General features: G+C 37.5%; 1 non-coding gene across 1 annotated transcript; it reads right to left on the bottom strand.

Moving 5' to 3' along the window:
* Positions 1-9,579: 9,579 nt before the first annotated feature.
* LOC112781222 (small nucleolar RNA R71) lies at positions 9,580-9,686 on the bottom strand. The gene has a single exon (XR_003192012.1). It is a non-coding gene; the product is annotated as a small nucleolar RNA R71 (small nucleolar RNA).
* Between the last annotated feature and the right edge of the window lie 552 nt (positions 9,687-10,238).

Genomic DNA, 10,238 nt, shown 5'->3' with positions numbered 1-10,238 from the left:
TGAAAATAGATGTCAATGTGGATTGGTGATGATATATGTGATGAATGATGCCTATGAAGAGTTGAATTTGTGCAAATTTGTTGAGATTGAAATCTTGGTTTGGAAATTCTTCAATTTGTTGAACTATGATTGGAAGATAGGAAAAATTGAGTGAAATAGGTGACTCTGTTAGTTAGAAGATCCTTAAGTTTATATAACCCTTTATGGTTTTTATTTAAATGTTTCTAAGTTTTAATCTTATGCTTAATGTGAAGTTCTAGGATTGCCTTTGGCATTCCAAAATCTTATACCTTATTTATTGGGCACTGTTACTGATGAGCGGATATTTTATACGCTTTTTGGCATCATTTTCATATTGTTTTAGTTATGTTTTGTTTAAGTTTCATTATATTTTCCTAGGTTTTAGTGCAAAATTCACATTTTTGGATTCTACTTTGAGTTTTTGTATTTTCTAATGATTTCAGGTAATTTTTGGTTGAAATTGAGGAGTTTTGGCAAAGTTTGATTCAAAGGGAAGGAAAGCGTAGCAAATGCTGTTAGATTCCGACCTCCATGCACTCAAATGAGCATTTCGGGAGCTAATGAAGTCCAAATGATGCGTTCACAATGGTGTTGGAAAGATAACTTTCAGAACTTTCCAGTAATATATAATGGTCTATATCTTTCTTCAAAGGAGCCTGCCCATATTGGGTGTTGAACGCCTAAGAACTACCCCCTTTCTAGCGTTCAATGCCCCATGGAGACTCAAGCCAGCATTGAATGCCCAAACACCCTCTCTAGGGCATTCAACGCCCACCAAGAAGCATAAGGCAGCATGGATCAACCCCCTAATGGGCATTCAACACCTATCCCTGAAGTTGGACGCCAAGCTCAACCCAAGTACTCAACCAAAGTGGGCCCAAGAGTGGAGTTTCTCACCTTTAGTCTAGTTTATCATACTTTTTGTACTTCTTAGCTATTAGGTTATTATATATAGAATAAAGATCACCACTGTTAGAGATCTTTGCCTTTTTGCACGTTTCCTTACTATTTTCTGTAAGCTATGAGCAACTAAACCTCCTAAGTTAGGGTTAGGAGCTCTGCTGATTCTCATGGATTAATAATATTACTGTTTCCATTTCAATACACGTTTGATTCCATTCTCTTGTGCATTTTTGGTCTTCATCTCATGAATTGAGGATGAACCGTGACATTCATCCTTGTTCTATGATGAATCCATATTTTACGATAATTTTTTGTTAGAATTGAGTGGATTTCATCATATAAACCTACAATTATTCCATTAAATAGCATGCTTTTGAGCTTTCCTCCTAAATTGTGCTTAATAATGAAAACATGCTCCTTTGGGCCAAATTTGACCTATTTTATCCCATTTTCCTTCCATTCGATAACTTGATGTTGTTTATGAGTGATTTCAAAGGTATAAGGTAGGAATGGCTTGGTGAGAATGGAAGAAGAGCATGCAAGGAGGAGGAAGCATGAAGAAATAAAGGAGAAGTGCAAATCGATGTGTGCGTGTGCATAGCTTCTTGTGTGTACGCACAGGCAGGAAATCAGAGCCAAGTGTGCGAGCGCACAGCATCTGGCGCATCGCACAAGCATCCTGAGCATCGTGAAGTGTGTGTGCGCACAACCCCTTGTGCGTACGCACGCACAGCCTGAGAATTCGCCCAAGTGTGCGTGCGCACGTGTCTCTACGTACACACAGGTGCCCGCGCATGCCTTTATTAAAAATGCACATGACTCGCGATTTGAGGGGCTTGGAGGCCCATTTCTGATGCTGGAAGCTCATATTGGAAGGGGCAAACCTTATGGAAACAGAGGATATCATTAGGGTAGTTTTTAGAATAGTAGTAGGAGGCTTTAGTGTAGTTTTTCTCTAAGTTTTCTCTCATCACCATTAGGGTTTATATTAGGGTTTTACATTTCAAGTGCCATTTTCATTTTTGATCTTGCTTTGTGCTAGCCTCCATTGTAAGTATCTCTTAATTACTACTCCTTTTAATTACAATTTTGATACTCTTTCTTGTAATTAAAGTCATAGTTTTAATATACATACTTTTTCAAATTTTGATTTCTTGTTGATGATTTTGATGATTGATGATTGTTATATGCTTGATTGAGTTGGTATTGTTGATTTTGATCATTTGTTGCTCTTAGTTTCAAGCATTTTCTTAATTTTCTCATGTTTTACATTTTTGCCCATCAAGTGTTTGTGGAAATGTCAAGTTTAATTATGGGCTAAATTTCCACCTCTTGCCTTGGGGAAAATGAGCAATTGGGTTCCTAGAGTTGGAATGTCCAACATTTAGTGATAATTTTTGGATTGTTAATTGTTTTTGTTTCCACTAAGGCTAACTTGTTGCTAAGGCAATTAGCAAGTGAATTAGGATTTGTGGATTAAGGACAAATATGCTCCCTGACTTACTCTCCGATGTAAGGGTTAACTAAGTGAGATTAATCCATTATAATTGTCATAGTTGTGGTTTCAATAAGGAAAGGTCCCTAGCTCATCCCAAGCCAAGACTCCATTTATGTTTTGAATCATACATACACATACATACATCAATCACTTTTATAGTTTACTTGTCTATATTACATAGCTAGTTCTTTAATTCCTTTATTTGTTCATTACTTGCAATTTTGAATGTTCTTTTATTTCTTTAATTGTTCATATCTTCATTGAAAATCTTGTTGCCTTCACAACCAAAATTGCACACTCATTGATCACTAGGTCCTTGGGAGACGACCCAGGAAGTAAAACTCCCGGTTTATATTGATTTTGAATTGTGACATCTTTTGATTCCAAACTTTGGTCGGGTATTGTTCGTCGGTTGGGACTATACTATCGACGTAATCACAATCTTTGTGCAAAAATTTCCTAACCGACGTTCGGCATCGCATCAAGTTTTTGGCGCCGTTGACGTGGAATCCTAAGTGCAATGAGTGCTATAGTTTTGGTTGTTGTAAATATATGAATAGTGTGAATACTTGACTTTTGTGAATTTTTTATTTTTGTTTGTTACTTGACACTAATTGATAGATGGCACCTCTATCTTAGTAGTTTTAGTAGTTATTGACTATTAGGTTGCTTTGTTTATTTCCTAATTCTTGTTTTGCTTTTGGTAATTGCATGTTTTCATTGATTCCTCAATTGAATGACACAGTTGCTTCCAGACCCGAGCTTCGCCCCTTTTGACCCTGAAATAGAAAGGACTTTAACACATATTAGGCAAGCTCGGTGCCGGTTAGCATTCGTGCATAGTGAATCAAGCTCTCTTGAAGGGCAAGCCAATTCACCATCACCTTCTAACCGTGATCCTCATTCTTCAACTAACGAGGAAACCTTGTATTCTTCCATTGGAAGTGCTGAAATTTCTTTGAGTGAATTAGGTGATAACACTATGGCGGAGTGATGAGAGAACTTTTGCGTGGTCTAGAAATTTGCGGGTAAATCCTCGTTGCAAGTATAGTTTCTAAACCTTCAAAAGTCCTTTCATACAAACGTTTTTGGTTGTCACAAATAACAAACCCCTTTTAAATTGATAACCGAGTATTCAAACCTCGGGTCGTCTTCTCAAGGAATTGCAGGGAGGTATGTTTTTATTATTGGTTATAAGTTTGTAAATTGGGGTTTTGGAAGTAAGGTGGGAATATGTTATATGACAAGTAAAATAAATTAATAATAATAATAATAAACTCTTGGCAAGGTATAAGAAATTAGAGGTCTAGACCAAATTATCATTATCAATGATAATAAAAATTGAATCTTAATCCCACTTGGTTAACCTTTCCTAGAGCAAGGGAAAGGTCAAGTGACTAATTAAATTACCTTGCCAAAGTTGTTGGAAACCCCTCCTCCTAAGTTGCCATCATCCTTCACAACATTCAAGTGGGTAAAATTCATATCCCATAGCTTTCTAATCCCACTTGAATATGGGCTACTGGAGACGGATGGTCAACTTAGAGCTCTTTGTGGCATTAAGAGTAAGAGGAAGATGGCCAGTGGTAAGAATTGTCCTGCAAGGTTCATTATGGTTGGAAGCTTTAAATTTAAACGCAAAGGTTGGTGTAGAGCTCAATTGAATGGGTCTAGGAAGCTGTTTGGTAGCTGCAGTGAGAATTCCAATTACTTATCACCCGGCTGGAAAAATACAAATCCCGACAAAGATGGGTGTAAAAGTAAGATTTGGGATCCTAGAATCTGTTCTGACATCCAGCACCCCGGGAGCCTAAGAATCTTTTTGAAGCTGCTCAAGGGTTTTACATGCCTAGTTTGGGACCTCGGAAGTTATTGGAATCACAAACACTGGTGGAGATTCCTGGATGAGTTCAAGCATAAGCCACCATAACAGGAAGCTCATCAAAAGTCCAACTTAAGGACTTTAACTAAAAGTGCTAGGTGGGAGACAACCCACCATGGTATGATCATCCTTTTTCATTTTTATTTAGTTTTATTTGTTCTTGAATTTTATTTTATTTTGTTATATTGAACCTGGAGATTTGCATCACATTCATATTAACACTGCATTCTGCATTTTTCAGATTACAAAAAAAAAAAAGCAAGCACGCGACGCGACCGCATCAGCGACGCGTCCGCATCGCAAGGAGATGGGAGACAATATTAATATGAACAGAGAGTTATGCAGGAGCAGCGCTGGAGGCGTGCCAATGACACAAATCGCCCCACGCGACCGCGTGACCCACGCGGCCGCGTGACCTGAAATCGGCGTAAAAAGGGTGTATGGCCGAAAGTTGAGCTGGAGTTGGGCTGGACTTGTGCTGGTAGCCCAAGCCTCACCACGTGAACGTGTGCCCCACGCGTCCGCATCATATCCCCATGATGGTCACTCATGCGATCGCATGCCCCACGCGATCGCGTCACCCTGGATTTTGGCAATACTGAGAGTTGAACAGAAAGTTGTGCGACCGCGAGGCTGCACTCGCGCCACTAGCACAAATCAAGTCACGCGATCGCGTGCCCCAAGCGTCCGCGTCACCCAACCTTATCGCACACCACGCGACCGCGTCACCCACGCGACCGCGTCGCCAGCGTCACACAACCTATCCAGCTTAGTGCCAATTTTCTTATCTTCTCTTTTCTAATCCTAATTTCTTCCTTCTCTCTCCTTTCTCACTTTCTTTTTTCTTCTCATCCTTTTTCCCTCTCATTCTATTTTATTTAATTTATTTTCATACTTTCATTCATTGCATATTTTTATTTTTCTTAAATTTATTAATTTTGGTGTTCAAAAGTTCTTATTCAACTGTTACATCTTTTCTTGAATTACTTTGGTGCTTAATAACTTGTTTTACACTGTGGGATGATATTAATTATCTGCCAATGCCAATCTTTTATAATACTTGCACTACATTTGCATTGCCACGAACTTACATTGTCTTTCATTACCCATTCTCTCCTCCCATTGTTGCAAATTTTTGCACTCTTGATCTGCCATGTACTTCTATTGTTTTCTCACTTGCATGTTGTAGCTACCATGTAATTGAGACCCTTATTATCTGGCATTAACACCCATATTTTATTTATTTATTTTCTATCTTTTTTGGGTTACTTTTTCTTTTCCCTCTTCTTTCAGGATGGCCACCACAAAGGGAGAGGAAAAGCTTCTTAATGGGAGAGACAAACAAGTTCCTACGCACATTCCTTGATGAGAAGAGCATCAGTTGAAGCAACCCGTCCACTTGCACATCTTCGCATGCACCGAGGACGGTGCAATCTTTAAGTGTGGGGAGGTCAATACCGATCTCCATGGGTTAGTACCTTTCTGTTTCAACACCAATATTTTATTTTATTTGTTAGTTCATTGTTGCATTTGCATATTTGTTTGATTTTATGCATTTAGTTACTACTTGGTTAAAGTAATAAAATTCTTTTAAGACCCTATCTTTGAAAAATTTCACTAATTTAAATTGAAAAAAAATTTATGTTAAAACTTGTTTGAAGTTGTATTTGGAACATGGTTTTTGAGCTAAAGAACACACAACCTGTGAGATTTTGAGCTTATTTATATGGTTACATTATTTAACCATAAATTTTTATTCCTGTGTGTTTTCTTCTCTATAATTGCAATCTTTGCTTTGTTCCATTCTATATGTCCATTATTTAGTATATTTACATGCTTGCATATGATTGAGGCCATTATTTGTTATTAGTTCACTTATCCCGAATAAGCCTACTTTTTACATCACCTTTGTTAGCCCCTTGAGCTTTTAATCCCCTCTTGTTCTATAACCACATTACTAGCCTTAAGCAGAAAAACAAATTAAAAATCCCAAGTGAATCTTTGGTTAGCTTAAGATAGAAATTGTGCATCAACTAAGTGTGGGAACATTGGTTAATAAGGGAATGTATTTAATTTATTTGAATATTGGGAATTTGGGAACCTACTCATGAAAAACCAAAATAGAAAAAAAAAGAAGAATCCATGTGCATTGATAAGTTATGTTTGCTTTTATGATTCAAAAAAAAAAAGAGAAAAAGAAAAAATATATATATAAAATAAATAAGGGGACAAAATTACCCCAATGTTAAATTAATGAAAAAAATCAATGCACATGTAATAAATTAAAAAGAAAAATTTGGTACGTGAGTATGGGAATCATACAAAAGTGAGAATTATGGGTAACTAGGTATGATTTTAAAATTTTTATAGACTATGTACATGTTAGGTGAGATCTTAGACTACTCAAGGATTCACTTTACTAGCTCACTTAGCCTTATACCCTTACTTTCACCTTAGCCCCATTACAACCTTGGAAAAGACCTCATGATGTTTGCATTGGTATGCTAAATATTTGTTGATTGGTTAGATGAAGAACAAGGTTTAGAAAGCATGATTAGAGAAGAGTAGAGTGATTGACCCTAGACACTAGAGAGATTAGAGTGATATATACTACCAGTGAGGGTTCAACGCTTAAATTCTATGTTCCCTGCTTTCATGAGCTATCTTCTTACAAGTTTACTTGTCTTTTTTTGAATTAGTGGAATTTGAATTATTTTTGTCTTGGAGAACTTATTTATTTTTAACCAAGTAGGAAGAAACATCTTAGCATGTAGTTGCATTTATAGGTTGCATTTCATACATCCTACCATTCCTCTTCATCTTTATAGCTTCTCTTGAACTTAGCATGAGGACATGCTAGTGTTTAAGTGTGGGGAGGTTGATAAACCACTATTTCATGGTTTATCTTGTGCTCAATTGAGTGGTTTTTATTAACTCTTTACCCACTTATTCATATTATTTGCATGGTTTTATATTTCCTTCCTAATTATGTGCTTTGATTGAAAACATGCTTCTTTGATCTTATATTTGCTTATTATTAATCCTCTCTTATTACCATTAGATGCCTTGATATGTGTGTTAAGTGTTTTTAGAGATTACAGGGCAGGAATGGCTCAGAGGATGGAAAGGAAGCATGCAAAAGTGGAAGAAATGCAAGAAGTTGGAGAAATTGCTAAGCTGTCCAACCTGACCTCTCTGCACTCAAACGGCTATAACTTTAGCTACAGAGGTCCAAACGATGCAGTTCCAGTTGCGTTGGAAAGCTAACGTCCGGGGCTTCGATTTGATATATAATATATTATAGTTTCCTCAACGCTAGGCGACCCGACCGCGTGATCCATGCGACCGCGTCGCAATGACAAAAAACCAGCGTGGCAAAATTCGAAACCAGCGAATTTTGTACTGTTTCTGACCCAGTTTGCGGCCCAGAAAATATAGATTAGAGGCTATAAAGTGGGGGACTGCATCCATTCAAAGGAGGCTCTCATAATTCACAATTTTAGGAGTAGATGTAGTTTTAGAGAGAGAGGTTCTCTCCTCTCTCTTAGGATTAGGATTTAGGATTTCTCTTAGTTTTAGGAGTGCCTCTAAATCCCAGGTTCAACATTCTTTTTACTTTATAATTCTCTTTCTACTTTCAGATACTCTAATGCTTTTATTTGTACTTGACTTATGTTGCCCAATTGGCTTATGAACTTTTACATGTTAGATTTTACTACTTGGAATGTATTTTATCTGAGGTATTCCAGATATTTGTGATTTTAATTTAGCTTTTTACATTCTTGGCTTTGGTTAAGAAATTAATAACTAAGGAGTTATCCAACTCAACAACATAATTGTTAATTGTTATCTTGCCAATTGAATTGAACTTCAATAATCCCAATCTTTTCTTAGGAAATAAATAGGATTTGAAGATCAATTCAATTGGCAAGATAACAATTAACAATTATGCTGTTGAGTTGGATAACTCCTGAGTTATTAATTTCTTAACCAAAGCCAAGAATGTAGAAAGCTAAATTAAAATCACAAATATCTGGAATACCTCAGATAAAATACATTCCAAGGAGTAAAATCTAACATGTAAAAGTTCATAAGCCAATTGGGCAAGATAAGTCAAGTACAAATAAAAGCATTAGAGTATCTGAAAGTAGAAAGAGAATTATAAAGTAAAAAGAACGTTGAACCTGGGATTTAGAGGCACTCCTAAAACTAAGAGAAATCCTAAATCCTAATCCTAAGAGAGAAGAGAGAACTTCTCTCTCTAAAACTACATCTACTCCTAAAATTGTGAATTATGAGAGCCTCCTTTGAATGGATGCAGTCCCCCACTTTATAGCCTCTAATCTGTATTTTCTGGGCCGCAAACTGGGTCAGAAACAGTCCAGAATTCGCTGGTTTCGAATTTTGCCACTCTGGTTTTTCGTCATTGCGACGCGGCCGCATGGATCACGCGGTTGCATCGCCTAGCGTCAGGGAAACTATAACATATTATATATCAAATGGAAGCCCCGGACGTTAGCTTTCCAACGCAACTAAAACCGCATCGTTTGGACCTCTGTAGCAAAAGTTATAGTCGTTTGAGTGTAGAGAGGTTAGGCTGGACAGCTTAGCAGTTTCTCCAACTTCTTGCATTCCTTCCACTTTTGCATGCTTCTTTTCCATCCTCTGAGCCATTCCTGCCCTGTAATCTCTGAAAACACTTAACACACATATCAAGACATCTAATGGTAATAAGAGAGGATTAATAATAAGCAAATATAAGATCAAAGAAGCATATTTTCAATCAAAGCACATAATTAGGAAGGAAATATAAAACCATGCAAATAATATGAATAAGTGGATAAAGAGTTAATAAAAACCACTCAATTGAGCACAAGATAAACCATGAAATAGTGGTTTATCACGGAGCCACCGAGGAGAATTACTTTAAAGGAGGCCGGAGCCCCGGATATCACTTTGCAACCGGTACAAGTTCGGTACCCAGATCTAGATGCTAACTTTGAACTCAAGACGGGTATGATCAACTTGCTTCCAAAGTATAATGGGTTACCGGGAGAAGATCCTCTCAAGCACTTGAAGGATTTCCAAGTGGTGTGCTCTACTGCAAGAAGACATGGCTCAGATGAGATACCGATTATGATTTTTGCTTTCCCTTTCTCCTTAGAGGGAAAGGCAAAAGAATGGTTCTACACTCAACCTGAGGGAGTTATTTCTAATTGGGATTTGTTGCACAAGGAGTTTCTTGAGAAGTTTTTTTCCGCCTCAAAAGACGGATTGTCTAAGGAAGGAAATCTCTTCCATTATGCAAAGAGATGGAGAGACTCTTTATGAATATTAGGAAAGATTTAAAAAGTTGTTGAAAGCTTGTCCTCACCACTGCATTGATGAATTGGTGCTCATAAGTTACTTTTGCCAAGGGATGATCCCTCAAGACAAGCTACTTCTTGATCGCAAGTGGAGGATCTCTCATTAAGAACAGGACCACTGAAGAAGCTTGGGAAGTCATTGCAGATTTGGCAGACTCAACTCAACATTTAAGGACAAGGAATCCCTAACCAAGAGCTATAAGTGAAGTCTCACCTTTCAGTGATGCCGTCTTGACTAAGACACTTGGAGAGATGACAATCATGTTAAGATAACTCACTCAAGGACAACAAATTCCACAAATGTTGCTATCTCCTCCACCTCAACCTCCTAGAATTGAAGGACCTCCTAGATCATGTGGTATTTGTGCTTGCAATGGTCACTACACCAATGAGTGCCCTCAAATCCAAGAGGATAACACATTGGCAGTAGCGAATTCTTACCCATAAAGGTCCAACTACAATCAAGGATCTAATCATTATGGAGGGAACCAAAGTCAAGGATGGAGAGACAATTCCCATCAAAGGTGGAACCAACTATCTCAAGCTCAACCCTATTCCAACCAACAAG

Source organism: Arachis hypogaea, chromosome 19, assembly GCF_003086295.3.
Source record: "Arachis hypogaea cultivar Tifrunner chromosome 19, arahy.Tifrunner.gnm2.J5K5, whole genome shotgun sequence".
Classification (NCBI taxonomy): domain Eukaryota; kingdom Viridiplantae; phylum Streptophyta; class Magnoliopsida; order Fabales; family Fabaceae; genus Arachis; species Arachis hypogaea.
Note: the sequence above shows the minus strand (reverse complement) of the source record. Positions and strands in the feature narration are given on the sequence as shown.